The sequence below is a fragment of the Schistocerca nitens genome, chromosome 7 (genome assembly GCF_023898315.1).
Source record: "Schistocerca nitens isolate TAMUIC-IGC-003100 chromosome 7, iqSchNite1.1, whole genome shotgun sequence".
Lineage (NCBI taxonomy): Eukaryota > Metazoa > Arthropoda > Insecta > Orthoptera > Acrididae > Schistocerca > Schistocerca nitens.
The window spans coordinates 535,341,205-535,356,196 of record NC_064620.1 but is presented as its reverse complement, the minus strand read 5'-3'; the positions used below and the strand labels follow the sequence as shown (position 1 = coordinate 535,356,196).

Genomic DNA, 14,992 nt, shown 5'->3' with positions numbered 1-14,992 from the left:
TCTTCTTTCATTCCTTAGCCCCATTCCATATACACTTACTACTTCCCCTTCTCTTCCTTTTCCTACTATCGAATTCCAGTCCCCCATTACTATTACATTTTCTTCTGCTTTCACTATTTGAATAATTTCTTTTATCGCATCGTATATTTCTTCAATCTCTTCAACATCTGAGGAACTAGTTGGCATATAAACTTGTACCATTGTGTTACGCGTGGGATCCGTGTCTATTTTGGCTACAATAATGCGCTCGTAGCAGCTTAGCAGCGCTCATATTATTTTATTCATTACTAAGCCTACTATCTACATCATACAAATACAACCACCAATATTTTATGTACACATAAAATCATCTTGATAATTAATTCACAGACAGTTCTTTCCATGACCGTGGAAGAGAATACAGACTGAGCTTACGTTTACCGAGAGAGAATAAACGTAAAGCTGCAGGCAGCATTTTCTATTAAGGAATGAAGTTGTACAATAAATTTTCTGAAAAGGATGGAGAGTTTATTTAAATAAATTTATCTGAAATGTCTGTAAAAATGTACGTGTTAAGCAATATATTGTGCACAGGGAATTTGGATAATAGAGAGGAGGAATTTGAAAGAAAAAAGTAAATTTTGGAAAAATTAGTAACTTATTTTCCAAGTACGCAAAGGGGCATTTTTGGTACACAGCATAGGATCCAAACGCGATGACAGACGATTGCGCGCGCAAGTGTGTGTGTGTGTGTGTGTGTGTGTGTGTGTGTGTGTGTGTAGTGATTGGTAATGAGAAATGGATGACCGCTGTAGCAGTAGGATGTATTGTGCACTAGGGAAAAATCGAATGAGACTGCTTTGTTCTAAAGGGACTGGTTTTGTATTCAAGAGGATGGAGGCTCATGTCTCCATCCAGCCGTCACTTTGTGTTCTGTGGTTTTCCTAAATTATTTCCGGCACATGTCAAGGTACTTCTTACTAAGAAGACATGACCGACATTATGTCCATTGTCAAACAAAACTTGTATGTAAATAAAACTCATGTATGTACGTCCTTTTGAAAACTGCAGTTCCATGATATGTCTCCCATCTTTCGACAAGTGATCTAAAGCGGTAATGTATTGTCAGTACTATGCAACTAAATAACTGCTTAAGGAGTTCAAAAATGGTGCAAATGGCTCTGAGCACTATGGGACTTAATATCTTAGGTCATCAGTCCCCTAGAACTTAGAACTACTTAAACCTAACCAACCTAAGGACATCACACACATCCATGCCCGAGGCAGGATTCGAACCTGCGACCGTAGCAGTCCCGCGGCTCCGGACTGCAGCGCCTAGAACCGCACGGCCACCGCGACCGGCCTTAAGGAGTTAACCGATTAGCAGCTTAGATAGGTGATACGAACAGAAGACGGTAATTTCTTGAAGAACGTATTCCTTTCGTCACGTCCCTTGTGAATTACGCCCATAACTGAGACATAATGGTCACTGTATGCTACCCATCGGAGCTGCCTATATCTACATTAAATAATGTGTGTGTAGCGGATGTTACTTCAGCTTCTACTATCACTTCTACTTTCCATTTCCCATTCGTAGGAGGAACGACTGTTGAGAGAACTCGGCTAGGGCTCGAATTTCTCTGACTTTCCCTTCATGATAATTGCTGGAGATGGATGTGGGAGAAATAGGTGTGTTCGCTGACTATATGGAACGTACGCTCTCGGAAATTTCAACAGTATAACCTCTTCATATGGCACAAATCTTTTATTTCAGCGTAAACTGAAAGAAACAAGCAACAAACGCGCGCACACTTACTCTTCAGGCTTTCGCTGCCTCCTCAGTTGATCCTGGACGTTGTGAGTTTTCGTTGTTGTTGTTCTTCTTCTTTTTCTTCTTGTAAGTGGTGAATGTGCTTTAACGATTATTTCTCTCAACGCAATGTCTTCTGGGTAAGGTATGGACTGTGAATAGTTTGAAGTCACTGAGATAATTATCTGATGAGTTCATTGAGAGAACAAACGAAGAAACGCTCGACGTATCTATTACCGCCTCTTTCGTAACTGAAGATATACTCAACTACTGCACATCTTCTAAATTGTGCAAATAGTAAAATATTTATTCAACTTTTCCAGAACATGGCCACTTATAACCTTTCTAGAACATGGCCGCAAACCATCCATTACACATCAACAATATATGAAGGTCTTAAGAACATACAACCGTAATGTGACGGCACTACCATGACAGGTACACTTCTAGGTACATAAAAGCATTGTGTATGAATTGAAATAAGAACTGAAAAAAATTAGATGAGCGTACATGAAAGTGAGATATCTCTCTGGCAGGGTGCTGTACCAGGAGGATAGTGTATCCAGGATGATGTTTCCTGGTGCTGTTTCGGTCTAGTGACTGGTTTTAGACTCACATGACAGATTGCACACAGGAAACCACCATAAGCAGTTTTCGTGGTTTTCCACCATTTTTTGTTGTTGTTGTGAAAGACGAGTTTGTGTTTTTGCAACGTTTCTAAATATTAAGAGTTCTACGTCTTTAAACACTATATAAAACATTAAAAGTATTTAGAGGATATTGTTAATTCTTCAGTTACAGTCTTATGGTGAAAAAATTCAGTATATTTTTAAAACCAGGTACGTAATATGTGGTTGGCTCAGCATCTCTTCGTCGATCGGGCATATTTTTGCATCTCCACAACGAACAAGTTATCCTACCTTACGGCACGTGATATATGCAAATGAATTCATCTACTTTAATTTCTTAACGATTTTCCCTGTCTTGAAACTGAAAGTTTGTGTTAGTTGTCAATAGATTTTGTTTCAGAACGTTTTTGAATTGTAACTGGTGTTTCATAATACTGAACAGTATTTCAGTGTTTAAGAAACCATACTGTTCCTGAGCAGTGTTTGGAGGCAGATGTCTGGCTATTAATAACGTGGTGTGTCGTGTGGTTAGTCTTTTCCAAAGCGGAGGAAATGCTGGAGCTGTGTTAGGTGAACCCAGACGGCTAATGAAGACATGTGGACTGACCTGATGCAACTGCAGTTTTTCCACCGCTGCTGAAAAACTGTGTGCCACACCGAGATTCGAACTCGGGACCTTTGATTTTCGCCGGAAATCGCTCTACCGTCAAGCGTGTGGCTGGGCCATCTCTCCGCAATATCCCTCTTTCCAGTGGTGCTAGTCCTTCACGTTTCGCAGGAGAACTTTTGTGAAGGTGGGCGGGGAAGGAGATGAGATACTTTCCCAAGTATAGCTGTGTAGTGCTTGGGTAGCTCAGTCGGTAGAGCACTCCCACGCGAGGAGCTAGCGTCCCGAGTTCGAGTCATGGTTTGGCGTACAGTTATAATCTGCCAGGAGGTTTTATGTCAGCACACACTCCGTTGCAGAATGGAAGTTTCATTCAGGAAAAAAAGAAAATTTGCGTAAAATTACTTTTTCGAGATGATAAAATGTAACGGACACCCTTCAAATGATTTCCAATTACAATGGTCCATTCAGCCTTTGGATATTCTAGTATGGATAGTGCCAATGACAGTTCATCACACCGTAAGTCCCAATCGACGTTAACATTTAGACACAACCGGACAACGGTCAGGAACACCAACTTATCTGTTAGCGTTTTTAAATATGTTGTTATTTAGTAGAAATGTGGCGTCCTTTGCGTACATAGGGAACGGCGTAAGAAACCATCGGTACAAACCCCTCTTGTGTCAACATAATCAGCCGTGCTTTTTTCACTTCACAAGATACAGCCTTAAAGCAAAATACTCTAGCTAATTAGTGTTCTCTTGTTATGATCTGTTGTTTGAATCTTTGCTATGTTGTAATACGTCCTTGTTAAGAGTACGGTGCAATGTTCCTCTTAACAGGCATTACAATTCCGTATTTATCCGCCGATAGCAGGCAGTGCCTTTCAAGTAAAATGTCCTCCCCTGTAGGGAATTACATAACGTGTCTACCAGTAGAGGTTGTGACGTAGTAACTACGACATATGGAAGTTTGGCTCTGGTCGTGACTCGTGCGCGGATAGCCAAAGTGGTTAAAGCGACCTCTCGCTTAAAGCGGGAAACCTGGGTTCGAGTCCCAGTCCAGCACAAATTTTCTATATAATCATTCCTTTCTACTGCCAACGGTTGTTCGTATTTGCAAATGTAAATACACTTCATTCACGCTTGTCCGATGGAGCACTGCTTCGTTCTTCTTAACAACTTAGGCACTACAATACGGTATATCCAATTTCGTTTCTATCTTACTTCAAAGGACAACGGCCTTGCCGCAGTGGTAACACCGGTTCCCGTCAGATCACCGAAGTTAAGCGCTGTCGGGCAGGGCTAGCACTTGGATGGGTGACCATCCGGTCTGCCGAGAGCTGTTGGCAAGCGGGGTGCACTCAGCCTTTGTGAGACAAACTGAGGAGCTACTTGATTGAGAAGTAGCGGCTCCGGTCCCGGAAACTGACATACGGCCGAGAGAGCGGTGGGCTGAACACATGACCCACCATATCCCCATCCAGTGAAGCCTATGGGTTGAGGATGACACGGCGGCCGGTCAGTATCGTTGGGCCTTCATGGCCTGTTCGGGAGGAGTTTTTTACTTCAAGGGGAATGACACGTCTCCACAACAAGCGCATCATCGTGGTATGTAACGGAACGGTTACAACAGTTAAGTAATATCTGTACCTTATTAGGAACGGATTATTGGCTCTATATTCAAAGGATTATTTTGAACTGTATTTAGGCTAGCAGAAATCACCAACGTTTCTCACAAATCTTAAACACCGAATTATTCAGCTGGTCACGATTTTACGTGATGGCATTGTCCTTGGGCCTGAAGATTAATGGACCGACGGTTGCCAACTGGGACTGCCGTGGCCGGAAAATCTCTCAAGAAATTTAGATTGCTTACCACCCCATGGAAGTATCACCTCTGTTGTACTCCTCCTCGGTTACTTCCACTTTTTTCTCTACCTGGATTTTCTTAAGGAAATCTGAAGGATACAACGAAAGTTGTCACACCTTATAATTTTCGCGGTACTGATTTCCCCAAACATACACTGCCCTCCACACGACGTTCTGGTATGGCGTCTTATATTTGAAACGCGTAGGGCATATTTTGGGACAATTTTATTGTCTTCTTCAATAATGATCCTGAAATATTATTTCATTGTCTAGAGATTCAAGAGCGAATAGATTTAAAAACGTAATGGCTATCACTAAGGGAAACTTCAAACATTTCATTGTATAAGGATTAGAAATCATCTGTTGTTGTTGTTGTTGGCACGGGAATATATTACTTGGGGTCCGCCTGCTTATCTGTGTGGTAACGTGCGCGCCTCCCATGCAAGCTGGCCCGGGTTTGATTCCCGACCGGGTTAGAGATTTCTTCCCCTCGGGGATTGGGTGTTGTGTTGTCCTCATCATCATTTCATCCTCCTCATCGGCCTCAAGTCGCCCAATGTGGCGTCGACTGAATTAAGACTTGCACTTGGCGGCCGAACTTCCCCGGATGGGGCCTCCCGGCCAACGATGTCATACGCTCATTTCATTTCATATTATTTGGGGATAAACATTTCAGGTTATGACTGGTAAGATTCAAGTACTTGGTAATCATGGTCTATGAATCCATCCCTTCTCTGTAGAGAAGTGTCGTGTAAGTATGCACTGGTTTGTCGTTAACGTCTCTTAAAAACTAATTCAGTGACGGGGGAGGACGGAGATGGTGGTTGTGAATGGTAGAACGTCAATGGAGTCGAGGATGGGCCAAGAACATCACATGAACCTACAGTATTTTGAGTCAATTTTCGAAAACAACCGCAAAAATGTAACTGGATCACAGGCGTTTAATGGGCTGACAGGCTCTTAAAGTTTCCAGATTTTTTTTTCACATGCTGTACTTTGTTATCCAGAAGGCAAAAAACATTCTAATGATGCCCATTTTTCTAGGTACGATATCGCAGTACATTAGGTAAAAAAAGTTCACTTAAAATGCAGCTTCATGGCGTTAGTTCTCAATGTATTAGGGAAATTAATGTGTACATTTTCGTTTACTTTTACAATTTTAGTGACACCCAGTTTTAGTACTTGAAATTTTCATGCTGAATTTTTCACAAATAGTACGGTATTCCTCATGCATTATTTACCAAACATTAGGATTTATATTTTCTGCATATAAGAAGCCATGAGCGGAATTTCAATCTGGTTTTGTAACGTCTAATTCACAGTGGACCTAGTTTGCTTACAGTTTATCGGTTAGTACTGAAATGAGCACATGGATGTTCGCTACACACACTTTGGTTCTTACGGGATATGTTGTTGCCCGAGACAAAAATGTAACCGTGTCATTACATCTAAGAACGATCAAGTGGCTTTGTCGCAAAAATATATAATAGAACTGGGCTATTCAGAAATGTAACTCAAGTTAAAAATGGTTCAAATGGCTCTGAGCACTACGGGACTTAACTTCTCAGGTCATCAGTCCCCTAGAACTTAGAACTACTTAAACCTAACTAACGTAAGGAGATCACACACATCCATGCCCGAGGCAGGATTCGAATCTGCGTCCGGACCGGTCGCGCGGTTCCAGACTGAAGCGCCTACAACCGCTCGGCCACTCCGGCCGGCAATTGAAGTTAATGTACTGGTATTTGATAAACAATTAAGTCTTTGTATGTCCATATAGTTTTAGCATATGTATGTCCACACAGATATAGCATGCAGAAACCTGCTAATATTAATATTTTGGCCCTGTTTTTATCAGAACCGTGGTGGAATCTTCCTGTACGTCGGTCAGGGGCCTGAATATAGCGTAATAGATAGCCGAACCTATTAGCTCAATAGAATAAGTCTGGAACTAGACGGCTGAAAGGTGTTTAATCTGGCATCCGAAACAATTCATTTGTCTTTTTATGGTATTTAATACACATGATTCATGACGACATTATGTAATTTAAGTTTCAGACACGCTTGTGGCAGTGATCATTCGAAAAATACGTAAAGTTATACAAAACATTACGTCATCGAAAATCAGCAGTGCTACTCACAGATGGAGGGGGAGGGGCGGTGAGGAGGAGAGAATTATATGAAGTCTCGACAGTAGCAGTGTAGCAGTGATATTGAACTCAAATCGTAGGTTTACATGTACAAAATTATGTCAGGTGTAACTGAAACCAAATGACACTATATTGTTGTGTGCCTTAAATACTTGTACAAGAATATATCTTGCATAAGAATTTATCGCAGTCTACAGAAATACGGTTAAAAGTAGATATGCAAACAAATGAAAACATTCTGTTTGTTAATAACTCAAACTTTTTGTTTAACTTTAATTGAATACAGCTCACAGGTCAGAAGCAAGCAGTCAATCGATATCTCATTTCTTGTTTCTGGCTGAGAGCTCTTTGATTCTCTGACCTAAACAGTCACTCTTTATTTGGGTGAAAATACCGGTAACTGCGATCAGCTTCTTGTGAAATGTTTCTTTCTTTCCTTACATTAACTTTTTTCCCATGTAGGTTCATTTTCATGTAGGACATGTAAAAGTGACAAATTCATTTTTGCAGCACACTGGCTTGAATCACACATTGAAATAAAAGTCATCCTTGCGTGCCTTATCGGAAAATAATTCTCAAAAGGCTCCAAAAGTAGTGTTTAGAAGAAAAAAAATCCAACCATTGGTCACATTTACCTGTGTAGATATACAATACATGCGCTTGTTCTATACACTTGTTTCGCATATATAGCAGCTATTTCGACTGCAACACAAATATTCTTGAAATTTCCGATTTCGATCCATATCAATAACTTAATATTCATTTCCTCAAATAGCTGCCATACATACGGCTACTACTTCGCTTTGCCGTCTACATGTACATCTACATGGCTACTCTGCAAACTACACTACACGTAAGTGCCTGGTTGAATGTTCACCAAACCACGTTCACAGTAATTCTATTATTCCAGGCTAGAATATCGCGAGGAAAAAACGAACACCTATACGTTTCCGTGCGAGCTCTGATTTCCTATTTTACTATGATGATCTTTTCTCCCTCTGTAGGACTGCGTCATCAAAAATATTTTTACATTCGAAGGAGAAAGTTGGTACTTGAAATTTCGTGAGAATATCCTGCCGCTAGGAGAAACCACTTTGTTTTAATTATGTTCACCATAAATCTTTACCATGTCCGTGACACTACCTCCCATATTTTTTAATAATACAAAACGTTCTGCCCTTCTTTGAACTTTCTCGATGTATTCCATTAGTTATATCTAGTAAGGATACTACATCTCTAAAAGACACGGCCAAGCGTAGTATAGGCAGTCTCTTTAGTAGTTCTCTTGCATCTTTTAAGTGTTCTGCCAATAAAACGCTGTCTTTGGTTCTCCTTCACCATAACACATAGAAAATGTAATAGTAATTTCTAGGTATTTATCTGGAATTAAGGCCTTTGTATGTGATTGATTTATCGTGTAACCGAAGTATAACGAATTCCTTTTAGCACTCACGTCGGTGTCCTCACATTTTTCATTATTTAGGTCAAATGTCAATTTTCGCCACATACAGACCTCTTATCTAAATCATTTTGCATTTGGTTTAGATCGTCTGATGATTTTACTAGACGATAAACGACAGCATCATCTGCAAACAAACTAAGATGATTGCTCAGATTGTCTCCTAAATCGTTTATATAGATAAGGAACAACAGGGGACCTGTAACACTACCTTCCGGAACGCCAGAAATCACTTCCGTTCTGTTCAATGACCTTCCATCATTTACTATGAACTGTGACCTCTCTGACAGGAAATAATGTATCCAGTCCAATAACTGAGACGATACTCCTTAACCAAGCAAATTGATTACGAGCCGGTTGTCGGGTTTTCTGTCAACAGCCGTCTGGAAATAAAGAAATACGGAATCAATTTGAAATCCTTTGTTGATAGCACTAAACACTTCATGTGAGTAATGAGCTCGTTGTATTTCAGTATAACGATATTTTCTAAATGCGTGTTGACCATGTGTCAATGGACCGTTCTATTCGAGGTAATTCATAATTCCATAATATGTTCCAGACTCCTACTGCATATTGACGTTAATGATATAGGTCTGTAATGGATTCCTCCCATTGCCTTCCTTGAATATCAGTGTGACCTTGAAACTTTCCAGTCTTTGGATACGGGTCATTCGTCGAGTGAGCGGTTATTAGTAATTTAAGTATGGCGCTATTGCTCAGCATACTCTGAAAAGAACCTAATTGGTACACGATCTGGACCGGAATACGTGTTTTTATTAAGTCATTTAAGTTGCTTCGCTACTCCGAGTATACTTCTATGTTACTCATGTTGGTCGCTAATCTTGATTCCTTGTTGTAACTGGTGCCTAACCTTTATTAATAGTCATAACAACGTTTTATTCGCAGTGAGGTAATACCTTTGGCGGCGGACGATGAACTCTTTCCAGTAACCTTATGATAAAACAGCACTGCACTGCCTTTAAAAAAATAGGTTTAACAAAGAGAATTTTGAGAAATTAAGCTAGCTTAATAGAAGCAGGAGGTTAAAAATATCCCAGTTCTGATACGAAATTGCCAAAAACCAGATGTTATTTAAATTAATAGGTATACATTAGATATCGACACGAAGTATTTATTACTTTCGTTCACGTTGTATGTGTGGTGTCACCGCCTTCAGTCGAAACTAAAAATAAATGCTTGCAAGTGAAGAGTCATGGATTAACTGTGACGTAAAGCACATATGGAACTGAATCAATTGCGTTAAAGCAACACCTTAAAAGAAACTGCCAAAACTAAAGATTAGCAGTGTGAGGAACCTACTGATGGAGACAAACATTCTGTTGTTATAACTGTGAAACCAGAAACAGCTTCGCAGTTGTGTATCATATTATTTCAGATTATTGATATTACTCTTATACTGCCGGTCCATGTATGTACTGACGTATGTGCTGTTGTGCTATTATCATGTTAGTAGTTTGGCGTACAAAAAAGTAAAACAGATATGGTGAGAACAGACATAATTGATAGTCTGCTTATTTACTTTCATATGTACTCGAAAAACGTCATAATAAACTTTGTACGTTAGGAAAAATCATCAAAGCCACCTCTGTGCCCCAACCGTTGAGCAGGAAATGACAGCACTTTCTTTTGGTACTGAATTTTGCAATAACGCAGTAGTGGCCTTCCCAGAAACTCGAGCCGGGAGCTAGCACGCCTTCCTGTTTGTGAATCACTCTAACCGACGTTCGCTGTGCAAGCATATCGGGGCGCGATGTTTACGCACTAACTTGGTTTCTCAGCGGAAGGCAAACCTTTGTTCTGTCGGCTGCTGCGCCGTTCCATATTACTCAAACTGTGAGTCGTCAAACAGCATCTGCTGCGTTGGTCTCGTTCAACGGCGTCCAGCTTAATGTTTTCCGACTACAACAAACATAGCGAAGCCCGTGACGATGAACAATCATAAATTACACCCACTCAAGCTTTCAACTATAACCAGCCGGTGATTTCCTTCGCGTTAAGCTTGTTTGTTTAACGTGTGAGTGAATTAGACAGTGTTTTGAAGTCGTCGTAATTAATAATTGTCACTATCAATTACTTGCAAATCGTTTACCATGTTATCTCTTCTTCCTAAATCTCAGAGTTTCTGTTCTGCCTATCAAAGTTTCAATCAAGTTATTTACGAAAAGAAACATAAAACCTGTTGCAGTTTCTGATATGACATTTATATTGTTAGTGAATTAAGCTACAAATTAGAATTAGAAAAACCTGCCGCCCTATTCTCTGTGTCCCTTCGGACGAGATTGAGTCGGAATTTTTTCTCTTCATCAGTCCTCTGAATGGTTTGATGCAGCCCGCCACGAATTCCGACGTTGTGCCAAGTTCTTCATTTTACTGTAGCTCTTCCAAAGTACTTCCTCAGTTATTGCTAGATGTACTCAAATCTCTGTCTTCCTCTAGCACCATGTATGTATGTTATTGGTTGGTAGGTATCCAGTCGCATAACTGAGACGATACTCCTTAAGCACGCAAATTGATTACGAGTCGGTTGTCAGGTTTTCTGTCAGCAGCCGTCTGGAAATCAAAAAATACGGAATCAATTTGAAATCCTTTGTTGATAACACTAAACACAACATGTGAGTAATGACCTATGAGGTCATAGGTCCCATTGGATTACGGAAGGATGGGGAAGGAAGACGGCCGTGTCCTTTCAACTGAACGATCCCAGTATTTGCCTGAAGCGATTTAGGGAAATCACGAAAAACCTAAATCCGAATGGCCCGACGCGGGTCTGAACCGTTGTCCTCCCTAATGCGAGTCCACTGTGCTAAGCACTATGCCATATCGCTCAATATGGAAGTTACTGCGTGATATCTTAACAGATGTCCTACCATCCTGCTCCCTTTTCTTGGCAGTGCTTTCCATGCAATCCTATCCTCGCTGATTCTGCCGAGATCCTACTCATCTCTTACCTTATATGTCCTCCCACTTTTCAGCGCTCGTCTGTAGCACCACACCTCAATTGTTTCGTTTCCCTTCCGATTTTCTCACTACCCATGTTCCACTACCATACAGTGCTGGGATCCAAACGTATACTGTCTGAAATATCTTCCTTAAATTTAGGTACATGTTCAAAACTAGTAGATATCTCTTGGCCAGGACTCCCTTGTTTGCGAGTGCTAGTATGCTTTTTATGTCCTTGTTCCGTCCGTCATGTCACATTTCGCTACCGAGGTAGCAGAACTTAAACTTCATCTACTTCGTGGTCACCAATCCAGATGTTAAGATTCTCGACCTTCATATTTGTGCTACTTCCCATTAGTGTTACTTACATTACTCTCATTAGGGAAGCATGGTAATTGGAGGAAAGGAGAGAAAACGCCGTATGAAAATAGGGGGAGAGCAAGTGAAAAACTTCAGTTACTTGGGAAGTGTAATAGTGGATGGTATATATTGCTCAACAGAAATTAGGGAAAGAATTGCAATGGCAAAAGAAGGATTCAATAGGAAACCGAAATTACTTTGCGGGCCACTAAACGAAGATCTGAGAAAATACTTGCCAACTGCTACATCTGGAGCGTTGCACTGTATGGTGCGGAGACCTGGACTTTGAGGAAGGAAGATGAAAGAAGATTGGAGGAACTAGAGATGTAGATATGGAGAAGAATGGAAAAAGTGAAATGAGAAGACCGAGTAAGGAATTAAGAAGTATTAAGAAGAGTTGGAGAAGAATGAAATATGCTGAAAGTAATTCGAAAGAGAAAACGTAACTGGATTGGACATTGTTTGAGGAGGGACTGTTTATTGAAGGAAGGAATTGAAGGAAAGGTGGAGGAAAAGGGGAAGAGGAAAACTAAGAGTCCGCAACTCGTGGTCGTGCGGAAGCGTTCTCGCTTCCCACGCCCGGGTTCCCGGGTTCGATTCCAGGTGGGGTCAGGGATTTTCTCTGCTTCGTGATTACTGGGTGTTGTGTGATGTCCTTAGGTTAGTTAGGTTTAGGTAGGGGACTGATGACCATAGATGTTAAGTCCCATAGTGCTCAGAGCCATTTGAACCATTTTTTGAAAACGAAGGTATCAAATGCTGGACAATATCCAAGGAGACAAATATTCAGGAATGAAAAGACTGGCTATGGACAGACAAAACTGGAAGAGGCTTAACCTATGACAAGACCTGCTTAAGGCAGAATACATACTATTACTACTACTCATTAGTGTCGTCTTTCTTCGATTTACGCTCAGTTCATATTCTGTACTCCTTAGACTGTTCACTCCTTTTCGCATATCCTGTAAACCTTATTCATTTTTACTGCGGATAGCAATGCCATCAGTGAATCTTATCATTGATTTCCTTTCAACTTGACTCTCCTAATTCCACTCTTGAACCTTTCTGTTACAGAACATTATTGCCTCTTTATTGGGGGGGGGGGGGGGGATTTTGGACCAGTTGGAGTTTAAGGCAAGCCTTTCGGACTGTAACTATTGGTGGTCATCAAGAAGGGGCGACCATTAGGGAAGCTCCTTGCTTTGAAGAACGACGTTAGGTGCGCAGGGATACAACGCTGTGAGGTAGTTGGCGGTTAGGACCAACCTGACAGTTGCACCCTAGCAGATAAGGAGATTTTAGACAGCATCCAGCAGAGTCACTCTGGCTCAATTTTGTCGCTGTTCCGGAGCAGTCAACTCGTAACACCCTTGACTATCATAGAGAGAGAACCGCTAGCCACCATACGGCTACATGCCTACAAGCTATGACCTACGTAACGCGCCGTTATGTTCCATTACTCCTCCTCGTTGCTAGCGTTTCTCTCTGTCGCTCGTCCTAACCTTATAGGGACTTCATTGATTACGTTTTTGTGACTTTTATTTTGATACACGCATGATTACTTGCGAATTTCATTTTGAACTAACTCTTTCCTCCGTTGTCGATGCATATAATTCGTTTTCTGTTGCTTTCTAAACCTTGACTGTATAATATGTCGCAACTAAGTGGTCGAATGTGCGCTCTTGTCGTTGTTGTGATTGTGTTACGGCCCCTTCTATGCACCTACAGTGGTACTACTCTTTCTGTTCACCTACAGCCCCATGATCAGCTTCGATTACTCAGTGTTAAAAGTGTGTGCTTGATTCAGCTCTACATTTAGTATCATATCAGAAGTTTCCAAGCCCATATCATATGGCTTCGCCTTCATTGGGTTAGATCTATTGGCGGAAGCTGTCGACAGGCGTGGAATAACACAAGGATATTGTGTGACTAAAAAAATGTGTTTTGGTATAAGTACTCTCTACTTCTGCTACTTTCTTCTGCAGCTCAGATCTTCTTTCTCAAAGAATCAGCGAGATACGTTCTTGTTCACTGACATCAACGGAAATAGACACAATACAATTACTCTATTGATAAAACGAAACGGCGACATTTGTAATTAACAATTTCTCGAAATGGTCTTGAGTTTTCCATACAATTCGTCGTTTAAGTGTGAAAACAATATTTCGGCATAGAATACCATTAACAAATTTCTTATTATCTTAGTGGCAGCTCGTATTGTGCGAATCACACGCAAATATATTTTGTTTAGGTCGACTGATGAGATGCACTCTTTTCCTTCTCCCTTAATTGATTGCTGTTTCAATTTCTAAACAATTATTTCGTAAATAATATCTTGCTGCATAAGAAACCACAGACTGCCCTGCACACGCAACCACAGATTGCTTTTTAAGGATAATATTTTGTTTCTGAAACAGTTCTTCTATACTGAACATGTCTTAGGAAACAAACATAAATGACACTAGCCATTTATAAGGTTTTTCGGAAATTTATTATTCGGTTGATTCGGTATCAAGTGGACTCTCCTTTATTCTCTGATTTTTCTTCCACTTTCTGGTAAGTTCATCCCTTTTTAATTCCCTGCAGCATTCCCCCACCCCACCTCTCTCTCTCTCTCTCTCTCTCTCTCTCTCTCTCTCTCTCTCTCTCTCTTTCTTCCCTGCTTCGATGATTCTTCGTTGGTGTCAAGATGTCCAAGAAAAGTGTCAAATGTCCCTACAAGAGGTAGTATTCATCATATCTAGAAGAAAAATTTATATATTTATATGTTGGAAAATCTGTTGAGAAATGGGTTAATCTCTCCTCTCACTCCTACCTGTCTGCACATAGAAGTATACCCAACAGGTAACACTGTGTATGGTTACTACATATCTTGACACATCTTTCAGCCCTTCTTTGCAGTGAATCATACATTCTTTCTAACACACCTGGACGCTGAGATTGCGTTACATGTAGTATTTGTCACGCGCTACTGTAGCGTCTGAATATTGTCGATGGGTTGGCCATACACCGATGCCTTTAAATGACCCCATAGCTAGAAATCCAACGGATTCAGGTCCACTGAGCAGACAGGCCATGCTGCTGGGTCTCCTTGACCATAGTACTTCCCATGAAATGTTGCAGCAAGATACTGTCACACGAACCGTAGAAAATGGGATTGTACCCA

At 40.8% G+C, this 14,992-nt stretch overlaps 1 pseudogene; it reads left to right on the top strand.

The window, feature by feature from the left end:
* Positions 1–4,258: 4,258 nt before the first annotated feature.
* On the top strand, positions 4,259–4,376 carry LOC126195924 (5S ribosomal RNA; annotated as a pseudogene).
* Positions 4,377–14,992: the final 10,616 nt, after the last annotated feature.